This window comes from Dasypus novemcinctus, chromosome 4, assembly GCF_030445035.2.
Source record: "Dasypus novemcinctus isolate mDasNov1 chromosome 4, mDasNov1.1.hap2, whole genome shotgun sequence".
NCBI classification, from domain to species: domain Eukaryota; kingdom Metazoa; phylum Chordata; class Mammalia; order Cingulata; family Dasypodidae; genus Dasypus; species Dasypus novemcinctus.
Window position 1 is genome coordinate 29941847 of NC_080676.1, and position 15718 is coordinate 29957564.

Sequence of the window (15718 nt, forward strand, 5' to 3'; positions counted from 1 at the left end):
TTCTGTTTCTCTAGAACCCTGACTAATACACTCCTTTTGATTTCATAAGCAGTTATTTCTTAAAGTTCAAATATCATCTTCACTCATAGCAAACCCTTGTCCACTTGTTAATTAAAGAATCTTTAGTTATGATAACTAACATTTATTGAGGCTTAAGTTGGAGTGACATCTTGGGAAGGGCATTTAGGTTCTGAGACAGTACATAAGTTGTAGATCAAATAGAGTCGAAGTTACCCTTGAAAATCCTTCAATGGCTAATATATAAAAGGTACAAAGGACCGAGTCCTGCTGATCAGCTGATCACATCTCCACTCTTGCTTTCCTCACGGCTCATTGCAGGGGATGGCAGTTCTCTTCCCCTGCACACTTGCATGTGCACTTCATGTCCGTTTTACATGCAGTTGCCCACTAAATCCCCATCACCACCCTCCAACGCAGATATTATTATTATTGTCCCTATTTTCCCATTTTAGAGATAAAAAAAACTGAGATATTCAGTCTTAAGTAAATCATCCAAGGTCGTACACTGGAGCCAGGATTAGCACCCAGATGCACCACTGCTCTAAATGGGAGCCAATTTTAAAAGAGCTTTCCTTTAATGGAGTCTTTCAACCTTTGTATTATTTCCAGTAACTACAAATCTTTTCGGAGCAGTTGGTTTTGGTCTGAATGAGATCGCTGAGGCCCGTGCTATGAGTCCCTTTGCTCCCAGAGCACCTCTCCCCTACAGTTCCCAATAGCATCCTCAGAAAGAACCTGTTTCTGTTTTGCATTGACCAAACTTTCTTTTTTTTTTTTTTTTTTTTTTTAAGAAAAGGCCATATATTCAATACACTTTCTAAAATCCCCTCCACCTCCCACCTGGTGATGTGCAGAGAGGGGAGCCCAGGATCCCAAGGGTTCTCCATGCAAACAAGTGGCCACACATATGAGCACCCTGAAGTGAGGTCCTGGAGGAAGAAGCAGTGGAGGACGCCCGTGTTTTGCAAAGTTATCCCCTCCCCTCTCAGCATCCCCTGGCTTAGCTGGAACCTTCTTTCCTTCCAAGTGAGAAAATAAACTCTGCAGAGAGGCAGGCATTTCCAGTTAATGCCCAAAATAAAAGCAGAAGAAACTCAGGAGAGTTTCTGGGATGATTGATTACCTGCTCAGTTTAGCATCTCCCTGGACTCACTCTGCTCCTCCCCTAGCCTCCCAGCTCCATGCTGCTGCACAGAGGGAGCAGCGCAGAGTTCTCCTCATACCCTCCTTTCCTGGGACTTCAATGCAGAGCTGAGAGGAGCAGCTGTGCCTGGGAAGACTAACAGGAGCAATGGAATACCTCCTCACTCTGCAGCCACCTTCCTTTCAACTAGCTCCAATCCCAGCCAGTTTTCAATAACTGATGAAAAGCAGAGAGCAGTACAGGCCCAAATAAACCCCTCGGTCAGAGCTGCTGCACACAGTTGTGCATGCCACGATTCCATAGATTGAAATGTGGTTGGTGCCCCTTGAAGTTGTGCAGTGAATAACCTGCATAGTTGTATGTGGCAACCTCTCAGCCAGGGCAACTATCCCTGGGAATTTGCCAAGGCTGAAAGTAAAGTATAATACCATAAACCCATTTATTTTTAAGACAAAACAGGAGTAGAAGATGCTACTGTGTGTAATTTTCTATAACGACATTACCAAGTCTTTTCTTAAGTAATCCAAATGCTCATCTGCTCAAAACAATTAGGTATCTTTCTCAAAGAATAGAAAGTTTCTCTTTTTATTATCATCTTTGTTATAAATTTGAGGTGGTTTACAGTTATATTTATGTATGCACATATGTGCACAAAAATGCATATTCAGCTGCAATAATAAAAGTAAAAGATCACAGCAATAAAGGGAGAAAGGAATTATGTCAGCCATAGAATTATCACAGTTACTATAAGCATTGAATTTAATTGTGAGCTTCCTGGAAGCCAAGGCAAAATAGGGAAATATCATAATTATATCATTCTTAGCTGATAGATGAAAACATACCAAAATTTTAAGAGCACAAACCCTTTTCCTGAATCTTTGAACCCTTAAAGAAATACATCATGGTGAAACGAACGCACTTTCCTATCTTTGGTAGACAACAATGGTAAGAACTGGGGTGCGAGGGCAGAACTTTGATACCTGTGTACAACCAGCCTGCATGGTATAGTGGGCAAGCTTGCAGGCATTCAAGCCAGCTCACCCAGCTGAAATCCCAGCTGACCTAAAGGTAGCTACTTAGCATGACTGAGCTCCATTGTCTTTGTCTGTGAAATGGGGGTAAAATTATACTCTCCTCATAGCCTGGCTGTGAGAGTATATAGGATAATACCAATGATACAGTAAGCCCTCAGTAATTGTTAGCCTCATTAGTGAAGTCCAGGAGAGTAGGAGGGAAGTCGAAGCTAGTGGCTGTGCTCAGATACCAGAGGTATACACTGAATCAAGTCATGAGAGAGCAGACCGGGCAGGGAAGCCAGGATGAAGCGGGCTCTGGAGATATCGTGAGGGTTGTTTATGATTCTACACCCTCGAACAGGCCCAGGTTAGATTCCTTTGGGCAAGATTGTGTACACCCTCGAACAGGCCCAGGTTAGATTCCTTTGGGCAAGATTGTGTTTTTTGTTAAAGCATCTCTCTGCAACCAGTGGATGACATAGAAAACAAGTAACTATCAGGTTGGCGATAGTTTTGCTGCAAACGCGGAGGGGACCTCTACATGGTGCGCTCTTCAGCCAGCCTACGTGATAGTCAGGGCACCCAGGCTTTCAGAGACAAGAGTCTCAGGCTACAGACTCCAGAGTATGGTGGGTGCCAGGGTGAGGGGTGGGCTGGCACAGGTAGAGGACATGGGTTAAACAGGAACCAAAGTCCTTTGGAAGGAGGGAGTGTTTGAAAAACTGAATCTGAAAGGCCAGTAGAAAGCAAGAAATACATCCAAGGGAAAGCCTCTCCAATGGGCTTTGACGAGCAGAAGAGAGGTGGGGAAGTAGAGATGGGAGGACTCTCTCTTAAAAGCAGTGCTTTTCCAAATTTGGGGGCTATAACCCATAGTGAGCAATTACGTTTTACTTCACATCCCAGTATACACATATACAAATAACGAAAAGAAGTTTCACAAAAGTTCTTACCCTTATTGTGCGAGCTGCTTTCTTATATTGTCATTTCTATTCTATTTCTTTTTTCTTTTTAATCTTGGTGCTACCCCTTATGTTTATTTCAGTTTCAAAAAAGCATCGCTTTTGTAAGGAAAAGGATAGAGAAGAGACCAATTTGGGGGACCCTAGGTCAAATGAGAGAGTTTTGCCAGAAGAGACACTTTGCAATAGCCAAGGGCCTCACCTTGCAGTGTGACAGCTAATGTTGGAGGAAGGGGGTTAAATCAGTGACATCCCCCTAGCCTCATGCACAGCTAGGCATTCAAAACATTATTTTGACCTAAAATCTACTTGTCTAAACTAAACTGAGATTAGCTGCTTCAAGTATGCCCCCTTCTAAAGACTTGACCAGGCAGCTTGATGGAACTTGGCATGTCCTTTCTCGCTTACTTGAACAAGGACCCTGATTATGGAGATGTCAAGGTCATCTGCTCTGGAAGGACCGGGAGCCCTCCCTGTCTCTGTAAGTTGGAGAAAGCTTTCCCTGCAACTCCTTCTTGCCTCTTCTTGACACAGACCTTCTTTCTTCCTTTTCCTTTCTTTATGCCATTAGACGGTTCAATTTTTTAAAGTTATGGTGCTTTTTTCACAAGGAAGAGAGTACTCTGGCTTTTGCAAAATGTTTGCCTAGGAGGAAAAAAAATTTTTGAGAGGGTAGGTTCTACCCCAGCATTTGCAATTTCCACTCTAAGTAAAGCAATCCCGGTTGTTTCCTCGGGCCATCACCCTCCAAGTTCCCAGAGAATCTGAGCTTTACTCCTTAGCCCTCCCTGCCCGGAAGGAGGGACTGCAAAGGACCACAGTTCTCATTTAACTGAGGGCTGCTGTGGGATGCAGGAGGTAGAGCGGTGCCCGAGCTCCAGCTCCACCACCTAGGTGACGTACCTTCTGACATTCCATTTCTTCTTATGGAAAGCTGGGTTAAAGCAGGGCTGTTGCAAAGGTAAGAACAAAGTAGAGTTCCTGGCACAGGGAGGTGCAGAAGGGCTGTCAGCTGTGGTGGTGGTCAGTGGTAGCAGTGCCAACAGCAGTGGTGGTCATGCTGGCCGGGGTGTGGTTGTGGTCAGAGTATAGATATTTTTCTTGCTGACGTTGTCATAATTATATGAAATTTATTATCAGATGGGCCCAAAGAAAGCCAGGCTTATTCTGACAGCAACCAAATAGGAAACGGGTCGTACTACCATCACCGCTGTTAAGGATTTATGGAGCACCCCTCTGCTCACATTACTGTGTAGAGTACTAGACCCAGTCCCTACTCAACAAGAAGGTCTTTAGCATGAGCAACGTCGTGTGACGTGATAACCTTCTAGGGAAAGCTAGGGGATGAGGAGGTACAGGGTGCGGGCAGCCGCAGCTATAGATCTTAGATACAGATCTTTTATCTCCTCCTAGATTAAGAGCCCGCCCACCCACCTGGGTCGGAGATTCTGTTTCACGGGTTTTCTAATTCTCCGCTCACCCAGCTCTGTACTTTGCATATGGCAGGTATTTACAAAGCTTTGTTAGGTGAATCAATACAACTATTACATAATTCTTTGACACTGAATCAGATACCCAGGGTATTTTTGTTTGTGTATTCTGGGCTGCTGAGGGTAAAAAGAAACTGCAGAGGTCCTTTTCAGAGGCAACTCACTGTGTTCTGCCTTCAAGCCCTAAGGAGGAAGCAGCGTGGGGCGTGGTTTCAAGTCGGAGTTGGTGAGAGGCATCTGTGAGGAGGGGGTTGCTTGAGCTTGTCAAAAGTAAGCATGATCCTTACCTGGCAGGGTAGATACCATGATCACCAAGGTGGGTTTCCCAGGGAAAGGCTTAGCCACTGTATTCCAGATGCGATGACCCTGCAATGTCCCCAAATGTAGGAAACTTGACGGCATAATTTGTGCATTTGTGCTCTCCCCTAAAAAAGAAAAACAAAAGTGAACCTGTGTGAGTCAGTGCTATTGTGGGCAACTAACTCAGTGAAAAGATGGCTCTCTAGGGAAGAGAGATTTATGAGGTCATGAATTCTGGACAGCTAAAGAAGCATTCACCTTGAGGGAATGATGTCAACTAAAACTCTAAGAAAATCATCCAATGTAGGGAAACTTTGTACCTGGAGTAGCGACTTCACACTCTGCTTGAGGGCAGAATCTTGGTTGTGTAGATGCATCTGTCTGTTTTCCAGCTGAATTAAGTCATTCAAGGCATTGGGATGAACAGGACTCAAACCAAGCAGAATAAATAAACCCACGGCAAGGAGAAGCTCAAATGGCTTCTCTCTAATTTTCTGCATCATCAAAGTTAGTTCTCAGAGTCTGTCTGGTTATTTCATCTTTTAACTAATCACAGGTGAAAAACACCTTCATTGCTATTTTATAAAGGACACCTGCTCTTTTATAAAGCTGTTGAGGTTTAAACAGCCCAGAAAATTCTCTGAACTCAAGAGGGGTCAACCAGGGCAAGGTGAATGCTTCCTTTTGCTGTCCAGAATGCAAAGGGGGCTGATGCAAACTTCAGCATGAACTGTGTTTCTGCCATTCTAGGGAGTGCTTTTCTTTTTCACAATTAAATGTCTCTTAAATCACTGTGTGTCTGTGTGTATGTATATACATATCAGTCTGATATTTTATATGCACTGTTCATGTGTTTATTTTTCTCTGAAACAAAGACACTGTCTTTAAGTCAAGGAGTGCCATATTAGGCATCTTAGAATTAAAGAAAAAATGAGTACTTTGTGGTTTTCCTTTAACAACTTCAAGTTCGAGGTCTTGTGCGCCACACATGAATTCATACAAGTCCCCTCCCAGTACCACCATCCTCCCTGGCATCCTGAACAATGTAGAAATGGCATTTGGCAGAGGTGTATCCAGACAGCCTGGTCACTGCCACCTGGGAGCGGCTATCTATAGAATTTGGAAAGCACAGTACAACACGAAAATGCAGGGACCATTGTTTGAAAAGTATTAAAAGTTTCAATATGGCAACAGCAGAGCAGTAAGCCAAGTGTAGGGCCCTTCTGAGTGTGCAACAGCCCAGGACCCATGCCCAGAAAGCTAGCCCCAGTGCTGGCTAAAGGGCCAGGTTATGCTGAGCCGCAAACATCGGGCAAGTCCTCATGTTCCCCCAAATCCCTCCCTCACTGACATTTTAAGCTTTCCCCAATTCCATTGCCACAGCTACATGCCACCATACATTCTTGCACAGCACAATAATTCTACATATGCTCAGTCGGCTCCTTCTGTCTTGGAGTTGGGTGGGTGAGTGGGTGCATGTCTTGGGGTCATATTGAAGCCTCAGGAGATCTCCTGGACTGGCTCTGGGTCATATGCCCCTCTCCCACCCCCACCTAGACTCCCCGCCCTGCTGTGCCCTGGTCCATTTCATTGATTCTTTTCGTTGGGTCTCCTTTGCTTTCCTTGTCAGTCCAGGTGTCTTCTACTTGACAATGAGCATCTCTGTGCCGCTCTCCCAGAATTTTTATCTCCCTGTCCCATGTTCAAAACATTTTATTCCATTAACCAGCCCTCCATGGTATACTTTGATAAAGATTATTAGCGTAACTAATTGTTCCGCAAATCAGAATTCTTCTAAGTATGAACTGTAATAAATGTGCAGTTTATTATCAAGTTACTACATCATCTTCTGACCCTGCCTGCCATTGATTTGGAGCATGGTGCCAATGCCTGAGCTGTCTGCTGCTGGCACTGGATTTTCATCTCTCTTCCTGAAATGATAACCAGGACATCATTGACTCATCTCAAACTAATGAGTTCTCAATCACATGTGTTTTCTCCGGGACTAAGACTTTGATTCAGAAAACACTTTGAAAACCTGTAGCTTTGTAGGAAAGACAGTGTTAAGGAACTGAGAGTCTGAGAAATGCAAGAAACCAGTTTTGAACTGATCTGATTTTCCCAGCAGGCTCCACACGCTCCCACAGGAGGGGATGACATTCCAAACCGAGAGGACACAGGCGACCAAACAGCGTGTGTGGTCACATCAACTAAATGGTTGACTCCGTGAAATTTGTTCCAAACAATCTGGTTTTGACTGCTCAGGCTTGACTTGGTACATTCTATAGTTGGGGATAATTGGAACTGCAGATGACGCTATAACCTGATATCTCACAAGGACTCAAGAATTAAACTTTGAAAAATTATTAAGCATTACCGAATGTTCTCATGCTGCTGCAGTGGCAAAATTTCCTCTTCGGAATCTATTTTATTATATGCTGAGGCTGCTGGCATATCATCCCTCACAAGGTTGTGGAGATGATTAAATGAGCAAATGTGTGTAAAACAGTTGGCATAGTTCTTGGAACACAGCAAGCACTCAATAAGTGTTAGATATTACTAGTATATTCTCCTTTATTTTCAAATGACATCAATGACTGTGACTAAACACAAGAAGAGAGAGAAAGAGTATATCCAATCATTCTGCTGCTGTGCAAGGTGATTGTTTTAGTTTGCCACACTGTCGAAAGCTGACACCATAAGATGGGTTGCCATTTTTTGTTTGTTTTTCAAATCTCAACTTTTTTTTTCATGAATTCTTTTTTTTTTTAAATTTCTCTCCCCTTTCCCCCACTGTGTCTATTTGCTGTGTCTTCTTTGTCTGCTTCTGTTGTCAGCAGCACCAGTCTGTGTTTCTTTTTGCTGCGTCATCCTGTTGTGTCAGCTCTCCATGTGGGTGGCGCCATTCTTGGGCAGGCTGCACTTTCTTTGGCACTGGGTGGCTCTCCTTACAGGGCACACTCCTTGCACATGGGGCTCCCCTATGTGGGGGACACCCCTGTGTGGCACGGCACTCCTTGTGCGCATCAGCACTGCGCGTGGACCAGCTCCACACAGGTCAAGGAGGCCCGGGGTTTGAACCGCAGGCCTCCCATGTGGTAGGTGGATGCCCCAACCAGTGGGCTAAGTCTGCCGCCAAATCTCAACTTTTTAATCAACTCCATGAAGGACATCCTAAACACTATATGAGACACAACACAATATTTCTTTCTTCCAGTATTAAAAAGATGACATTCACCAACATTTTTTAAAGCTCCTCTATATAATTGGGGTGGTAGTCTCACAACATAGAGTAAATAATACCTCTTAGCAATCATGTTCTTGATGGAGATTTCTTATATTTCAAAAATTGCTTCCTACATTATGTATGCCTGCCCCATCTCAGTTGTCATAACTCCCTCTGTAATTCCCTCCAGAGTAGTCTCTGGATCTTTCAAATCCATACTCCTCCAGGCAGCTGACTAGCATACCAGCTGCTCTCATAACCCCGGTCCCCACCACCTCTACAGGAACTGCAACCATGCCCATGAACCTGTGGCTGATTGAGATATTTATTTTATTTTTTATGAATTCCAAAAAGAGAGACTATGTTTGCAAATTGGTGAGTTCCTCTGGGCAGATACTCTTTGATTGTATTAGATTCAGCTGAGATGTCTTTGATTACATTAAGATTAGGGCTTTGGTCTGACCATGTCAGTAGAGTGTAACTCAGTTTGAGTTCCTACCCCTTTGTGGGCTATATAAGCAGACATTCAATCAAGGAGATGCAGAACAGTAGACACGCAGAAAAAGACATGGCAGAGAAGAGAACTTGGTACTTGGTTTTGACACTGAAGTCCCAGGGAGAGATGAGCCATTTTCCTGGTAGTTTACAGTTGACCTTGTGAAGAAAACAGAACAGCTGAGCCCAATGCCAGCCTGCAGTTGAGACTGGAAGAAGTAGGGGCCACAGAGCCTTAAGAAGAAGAAGGAAGGCTGAACCTTGGCAGACATCATCCGCCATCTTGCTTCAACAGGTGGCAACAGATCCTGGGTGAGGAAGTACATCTTATGGTACCTTGGGTTGGACTCTTTTGGGCTTTGTAACTGTAAGCTACTACCCCAAATAAATACCCTCTATAAAAGCCAACAGATTTCTGGTACTTTGCATCAGCACCCCTTTGACTAACTAATACAAACCCCAAAGTCACCCCCTCTGGTCCCCAGGCTTACATGCCTGCATGGTCCACATGGATCTGGCAGCCATCTAGGGACTCTCCAATCATGGCTTGCATGGCATCTGAGGCATGGGCTGGGTTGGTGACTGTGATAAAGCCAAACCCCAGGACTGCTGAGTCTCCCAGTCCTTAATGATGAACACTTCAGAGATAGGCCTGTAGCTGCTGAAGTGGTCTTCCAACACCTGCTCATTAGTGTTGAAATTGAGCCCTTCCACAAAGAGTTTCCCTTTTTCAATGACATGGCAGAGAATCCAAGTCCTAGAAATCAGAAAATAAAATGACCTGAGTAGCAGCCAATGCTAAGGAGCAGAAAGGAATGGGGTAGCTTGGCTTTTAACAGTCGGAATTTATTTGCTTACATGCTTATATTTCGAGGCTAAGAAAAATGTCCAAACCAAGGTATCATCAGGTGATGCTTTCTCCCCAAAGAGCAGCTGCTGGCAATCCTAAATTCCTCTGTCATGGGTCAAAGTACATGGCAGTGTCTGCTGGTCTCTCCCCTTCTCTTCTGGGTTTCATTGCTTTCAGCTTCTTGCTTCCATGGCTTTCTCTCTTGCTCTCTGTATTCATCCTATTTATAAAGGACTCCAGTAAGAGGATTAAGACCCATCCTGAATGAGGTGGACTACACCTTAACTTAAGATCTACTCACCAAAAGATCCGACTTACAATGGGTCCACTCCCACAGGAATGGGTTAACTTTAAGAACTTTAAGTACTTTCTGGGGTCCATACAATTTCAAATCACCACAGCAATCTCTTACATTAGTGTTAATATTTACACGTTACTTTAGTTTCTGGTTTAGAAGAAGAGTCAACTTTGAAAACAGACAGACTTTTATTCAAAGTGCAGGTCAGGCACTTACTCCATGAGCAGTGGTTCTTAACTGGTGGTGATTTGACCCCAGGGAACATTTGGCAAGGTCTGAAGGTTTTTAGCGTTACAGCTGGGGAAAGCACTGGCATCTCACGGGTAGAGGCCAGGGGTGCTGCAAAATATCCTGCAGCACACAGGACAGTCCCACACCACAAAGAATTATCTGGGCACAAGGTCAGTAGGGTCAAGGGTGAGAAACCCTGCTGTATGCATGAACTTTGTTGGAGTATTTAACATTGTTGGGCCTGTTTCCTCATTTCAAGGAAAGAAAAGAAATAACATCCTACTTGCCAGATTGTTATGAATAATAGAAGAAACTCAACTGAAAAGTGCATGGTAGAGTCCCTGGCACACAGTCAATCCTGACATTTACATCTGTAGTGGCAGAGGGGGTGGAGGAGCGGGTGAGCACTGTAGCTGCTTCCACCACGTATTAATCCTCCATGAACACCTTGGGGCCAGGGAAGGGGTGAGGAGCTGGGATCTGAAACTGTTTAGGCTTTTTGTTGTTGCTGTTACCCAGACAAGAAAAAGTTAACAAAAATCTGCTTTTCTCTTCTGTTCCTTATTTGAGCTGTTTAGAGCTTTCTGGAACAACCCTTCTTTGCTCACTGTTTCCATCCCTTCTCAAAGTCACAAAATCCCAGATGCCCAGAGCACTGGACTTGAAAGAACTTTTTTTTTCCTGTTATTTCCTCAGTATCATCGACACTCCATCTCTCTACCTTTGTTAAGATGATACCATCACGAAGAAAACTGTCCACTTGTGTGTGTTTGGCATTTCTAAGGTCTCTGCAGGCTGTGGGCAGCCTAGCCTTGAGCCAGAGGTCTGCATGGTCCCGCACCCGGGCTTGCCATCCCAGCGATTCAAGGCTGGAAACACTGTCACTTCACACTGCTCAACTAATAGACCTATCTGTGGCTTACTGGAACTGTGATTCTCAGGCTGTTTCTTAACTTTAGTAAACCGCTGTCGTAATTGCTTTGTATTTTATTGATTAAGTTTATCAAAAGAGCATAATTAAAGCGGTTTGACAATTTTTCATCTAATTCTGGACCTCTGTTTGTGAGGTCAGGCAACTAACAGGTTCCCTCGAGGAAGAACTTCAAAAAACTCTCATGCAGGCTACTGTACAGGCCCAAGCGATGGCATTTTCCTGTGGGAGACAAAGGCGCCTTACTGCAAATCTTTCTAGGTCACCCGAAGAGAACAAAGTGTGTTTCCAGAAGTGCCTAAGCCAACTTGCCTCTTGAAGGGGAGAGCTGAGGGAGAAGTTACTTACCATCTACTGTGCTGTTTCCCTTCAGGAAATGACTTGTAAGTGACATCATGTACTGGCCTCATTCAGTCTGCCAAGAAATATTTACCACATGCCAGCCGTTCCTGGCGCTGTGCTAGCAAGCCTCAGTCTCTGTTTCTCTCTCCTCCTGAAGTTCCTTCTACGTGGAGCCTGGGATTGTGGAAATGATTTGCCCAGTCCTTTCTAGGAGCTGGTCCAACCTTACCTGAAATGGTCTCTTTATTTCTTCTCATCAAAACACTTGCTCCTTTCCTTCGCCCGTCTGTTCCAAATCTAACCCATCTGCAAGACCTATCCCGGGTTATGTGTGTGCTCCATCCAGCCCACAGACTTTCACTGTCTTCATCAGCCTCTTGCCATCTCCTTTATATATAAAATGTAACTTAGAAATTCATGTAAATTTGGGCTTATTTGTGTCATGGATTAGGCCCAAGGTATGATCAAAGATCCCTAAAAAACTGGGGCTAGATGGGGTCGCAGAGAGGGACACAGCACTCAGTTGCTCTCACTGGTTGACATGGCCTGGGGAAGAGTGACCCACTTACAGAGGCTGCTCAGAGAGGGCAGCTGGACAGCCCAGGTAGAGTGCCCAAGGTCCTAATTCTGACAGTGTCCATATCACCCGGTGAACTGAACACATCAACCAGCACACCAGGTAGTCTTCGAAAGCTGAAGGCCAGACAGGTAGCAGTTGTCTTTGGAGTACTCCCAATTCCATTTGTAGCAGGACAGCCACCCACTGTAGGTATAGGGTCAAGACTGAAACCAATATTTGGTCTGAGAGCAGGATAAAGAAAGGAGGAATGGTATACTTGGGTAAGTGAGAACATAGGCAAAAACCCAAATTCCTAAGACTGGGCCAGTTCCATTCGGGATACAACTCAGGGGTACCTGGACCCACAGGGGCATACCTCTTGAATACTTGGTTCCAGGTCTCACTGGCAACGATGTCTCACAAGGTAGGGGCATGAACCAGGGAGAGATTTCAAAGAGCCCAAGAGTCGTAGCAGAGCTACCAGAGCTCATATTTGGAAGCAGCTTTGTGCCAAAGACCAGCAGGAGAGGAGAGGAGAATGCTATTGATGCATATCCTACATCTGAACATATTGGCTCAGAAAGGGGCCCAGGCATAGAGGTGAACTTGTGCATTAGAGGTTTGTACCTTAGCCACGGGCTTCAGGGCTCAACAAGGACAGAAGTAGAGGTGGAGAAGATACTAGCAAGACAGCTGATTAGTATGCCTTTAGATGTGCAGAGGCAGAAATGTGGGCTTTTTGGTTCATTATGGTTGTCTGTCACCTGTCCAAGACTGAGAGACTTGTTATGATTCTAGGGCAGAGTTCCTCTATGCTCTACAACATCCCATGTCAGTTGACGATAATGGTAAAAAGAAGAAGGCATATATTAACTTACCCAGTCCTGGTGAGTTAAAGAAAAACACAACTGGAGACATATTCCAAAGCTCCTCTGAAATAGTCATAAATGTGAATGTAGCCAGAGTTGATGCCATCCCCAAGCCTGCATGATGAATAAGTTAGCCTGAGTGCATATAATTCATGTTCTTTGTTTCTCACACTCTAAAAATAGCTACCTTAAGGAGAAGGGACCTATGTCCATTGCTATAAAATCTTTGGGGACTGTCGCACCAAAAGGCCAGGAAGCCACCCTCTTGGGCCTGCATGGACTTGGGGTGTGCCATGTGTGTGGACAAGACCGTGTGCCTGGGCAGCCTTGGTAGGGCAGTTCAAGAAAGCTAATAGCCTAACCTAACTTCACTGGGTAATTAGTGCCAGTGTTACTTTCACAAAAATCTTCCTGGACATACCTGAGAGAAAAAGGAGAAATCCCTCCTACTTGGAAACCAAAACTTCTGCAAAGAGAAGTGAGGCCTGACTACTCTTGCCCATGGTCGAAAACTTGGAGACGGGTCTGGACTCAGAAGTGGGCATTAAGTTCTATATATGTAATCTATGTTTTCCTGTGGATATGCAGGAAGTCCTGGACTTTAGAAGTGTTTACTCTTTACAGTTCTTCCTTCCAAAAATACTCTTCCTAAGGAAACAGATGGTAGCTCCCTCAATCTACGTCAAAGTTCGAGAGCAGTCAATTACTCAGATTATGCTGAAGATAAACAGTGTTCTTCTGTTCAGTTCTTGAAATAATCTTCTATTTAAATCATAGCTAATTACTATTTAGCAAATTAAATTCATTGAGTACTTCAGAAATGTCTGTTTTACTGTCAGAATGACTGCTTTGGAGATCACCCGTTGTGAAGGGTTTTCCTTACTGTTCCATTACATAGAATACTACCAAGTTGGCCTGCATCTGTGGCAAGTTTTTTCCAGATTCCTTAAAACTAACAAACAATACTAAAAGATTTTGAGACTTCAAGTCTTTTAGTAGACATTTCTTTAGCACAAGGCATTTCTTTAGCACAAAAGGGAAAGTGAAAAGACTTGCTAGTAACTCTAGCTGTGGTTTTGAGAGGTTGGGAGTGGAGCTGTGAGACACCACAGGAAGGTGCCACCTGCCAACTCCAGTAGGCCAAACCTGGGCAGCATTCTCCAAGAGGGCTGCTAGCCGGGGCCCCAGGTCATTCACCTACCCAGTCTCCTATAACCCAAAGGAAGTCTTTTTACTTAAGATAATAAGGACACCTGGAGAAGAACTAATTCCACAGTATGGAATGAAATGCATTTGTTAAACAAACGCCATGTATAAAGCAAACCACTACACACAAAATCGAGGCACAACTGCAATGGGGTTTTGCCTGTCGACAAAGTACCACCCTTAGATGCTGGTAAGAAGGTCCACATGCTTTAGAGACACCCCTTGGGCCATCCTCCAGCAACATCCCCCGATCACCTTATTCACCTCCCACAGTGAAGAATTCAAGGAGTCAAGGGGTCGTGTCCACCTGAAGCCCAAGCAGCCCCTTCTAGGTCATTATCTCAGTATATGGGACTCTAGAATCCTCTGCGCACATCGTCCCAAACCACCGTCCCAGGACCACACGCGCCTCTACTGCAGGTCCACTCTCCTGAAGGCAGAAAGTGCCACCAGCCTGCAACTCAGAGGCCCACCGAGAGGCCGGTGGGGGTGGTGAGAGGCTGTTTACGTGGGATGTGGACAGACCTTGGACCCGTAGAAAGTGGTAGGGTTTCACACACCCAGGCCGCTTATAGTGCGGGGGTGGGAAGAGGATTAGGGCTACAGGCTGAGAACCGGGGGGCCAGCTCTTCCTGCACATCTGTGACCTGGTGTGGAACTTAGAGTCTAATTGGGGCCTAGCTTTCCAGGTGCTTATGAAGGTGTATTTGTTAAGGTGAGAAAACAAAACATTTACCTAACAGCTTACCCGCTTCATTGGCAACCTCCAACTCTTTAGACATATGGTGTGTGGGCCTCCATCTGTACTCCTGCCCCAAGGCCCACAAGAAGGACGAGGCAGTGTGGAGGGAAATCTCAGGTCTGGTGAGGATTCCTTCTGCAGCATCACCTGGCCAGTCACAGCTCAGCAGGTCAGTTATGCCAAACACCGAGAAAGCGCAAGGTGTTCGTCTACAGTTGATCCAAGTCCACCTTTGAAAGAAGGGCCTTCATGAAAGGTGTTTCTGTTGCTCTAGTTATTTCACACACCTATGAAAACCCTGTACATGGCGCTCTTCTCAGTGAAAACGGACCTTGCCAAGGTCTGCTATTAAATGACATCTTCTGCTGTGAAGGATCACATAACATTGAGGGAGGGCAGTGATAACCCTCATAGAAAATAACTGCCCCAGGGAAATGGATGTGGCTCACCTGATAGAGCATCCGTCTACCATATGGAGGGCCCAGGGTTCGATCCCCAGGGCCTCCTGACCTGTGTGGTGAGCTGGCTCACGGACAGTGCTGCCACGCAAAAGGAGTGCCATGCCACGCAGGGGGACCCCTGTGTAGGGGAGCCCCACATGCAAGGAGTGTGCCCCACAAGGAGAGCCACCCCGCATCAAAAAAGCGCAGCCTGCCCAGGAGTAGTGCCGCACACATGGAGAGCTGACGCAGCAAATGACACAACAAAAAAGAGACGCGGTTTCCCAGTGCTGCCAGATAATGCAAAAGTGGATGCAGAAGAACACACAGCAAATGGACACAGAGAGCAGACAATGGGGGGAAGGGGAGAGAAATAAATAAAATAAAATCTTTTTAAAAAAAGAAAAAAAAAGAACTTCTCCCTCCCAAATTATTTTCACACTAAGTACTGCCTGGAAAACTTCCTCTCTCATTGTTCCCTGTTGGATACCCTGCCTTCTTTGCCCTAAACTGTCACCTTACTGGGATTTTGCTTTTCTTCATCCAACCTGGAGAGAAGGTGAAAGCTCTAGAAATTGGAACAGAAATATTTCCAA

At 45.0% G+C, this 15718-nt stretch overlaps 1 protein-coding gene and 1 pseudogene across 4 annotated transcripts in view; both read left to right on the forward strand.

The window, feature by feature from the left end:
- SCHIP1 (schwannomin interacting protein 1) overlaps positions 1-15718 on the forward strand; it is an 840777-nt gene that overhangs the window by 600367 nt on the left and 224692 nt on the right. The gene's annotated exons all lie outside the window — the stretch shown is intronic.
- Positions 4913-5055, forward strand: LOC111762863 (U1 spliceosomal RNA; annotated as a pseudogene).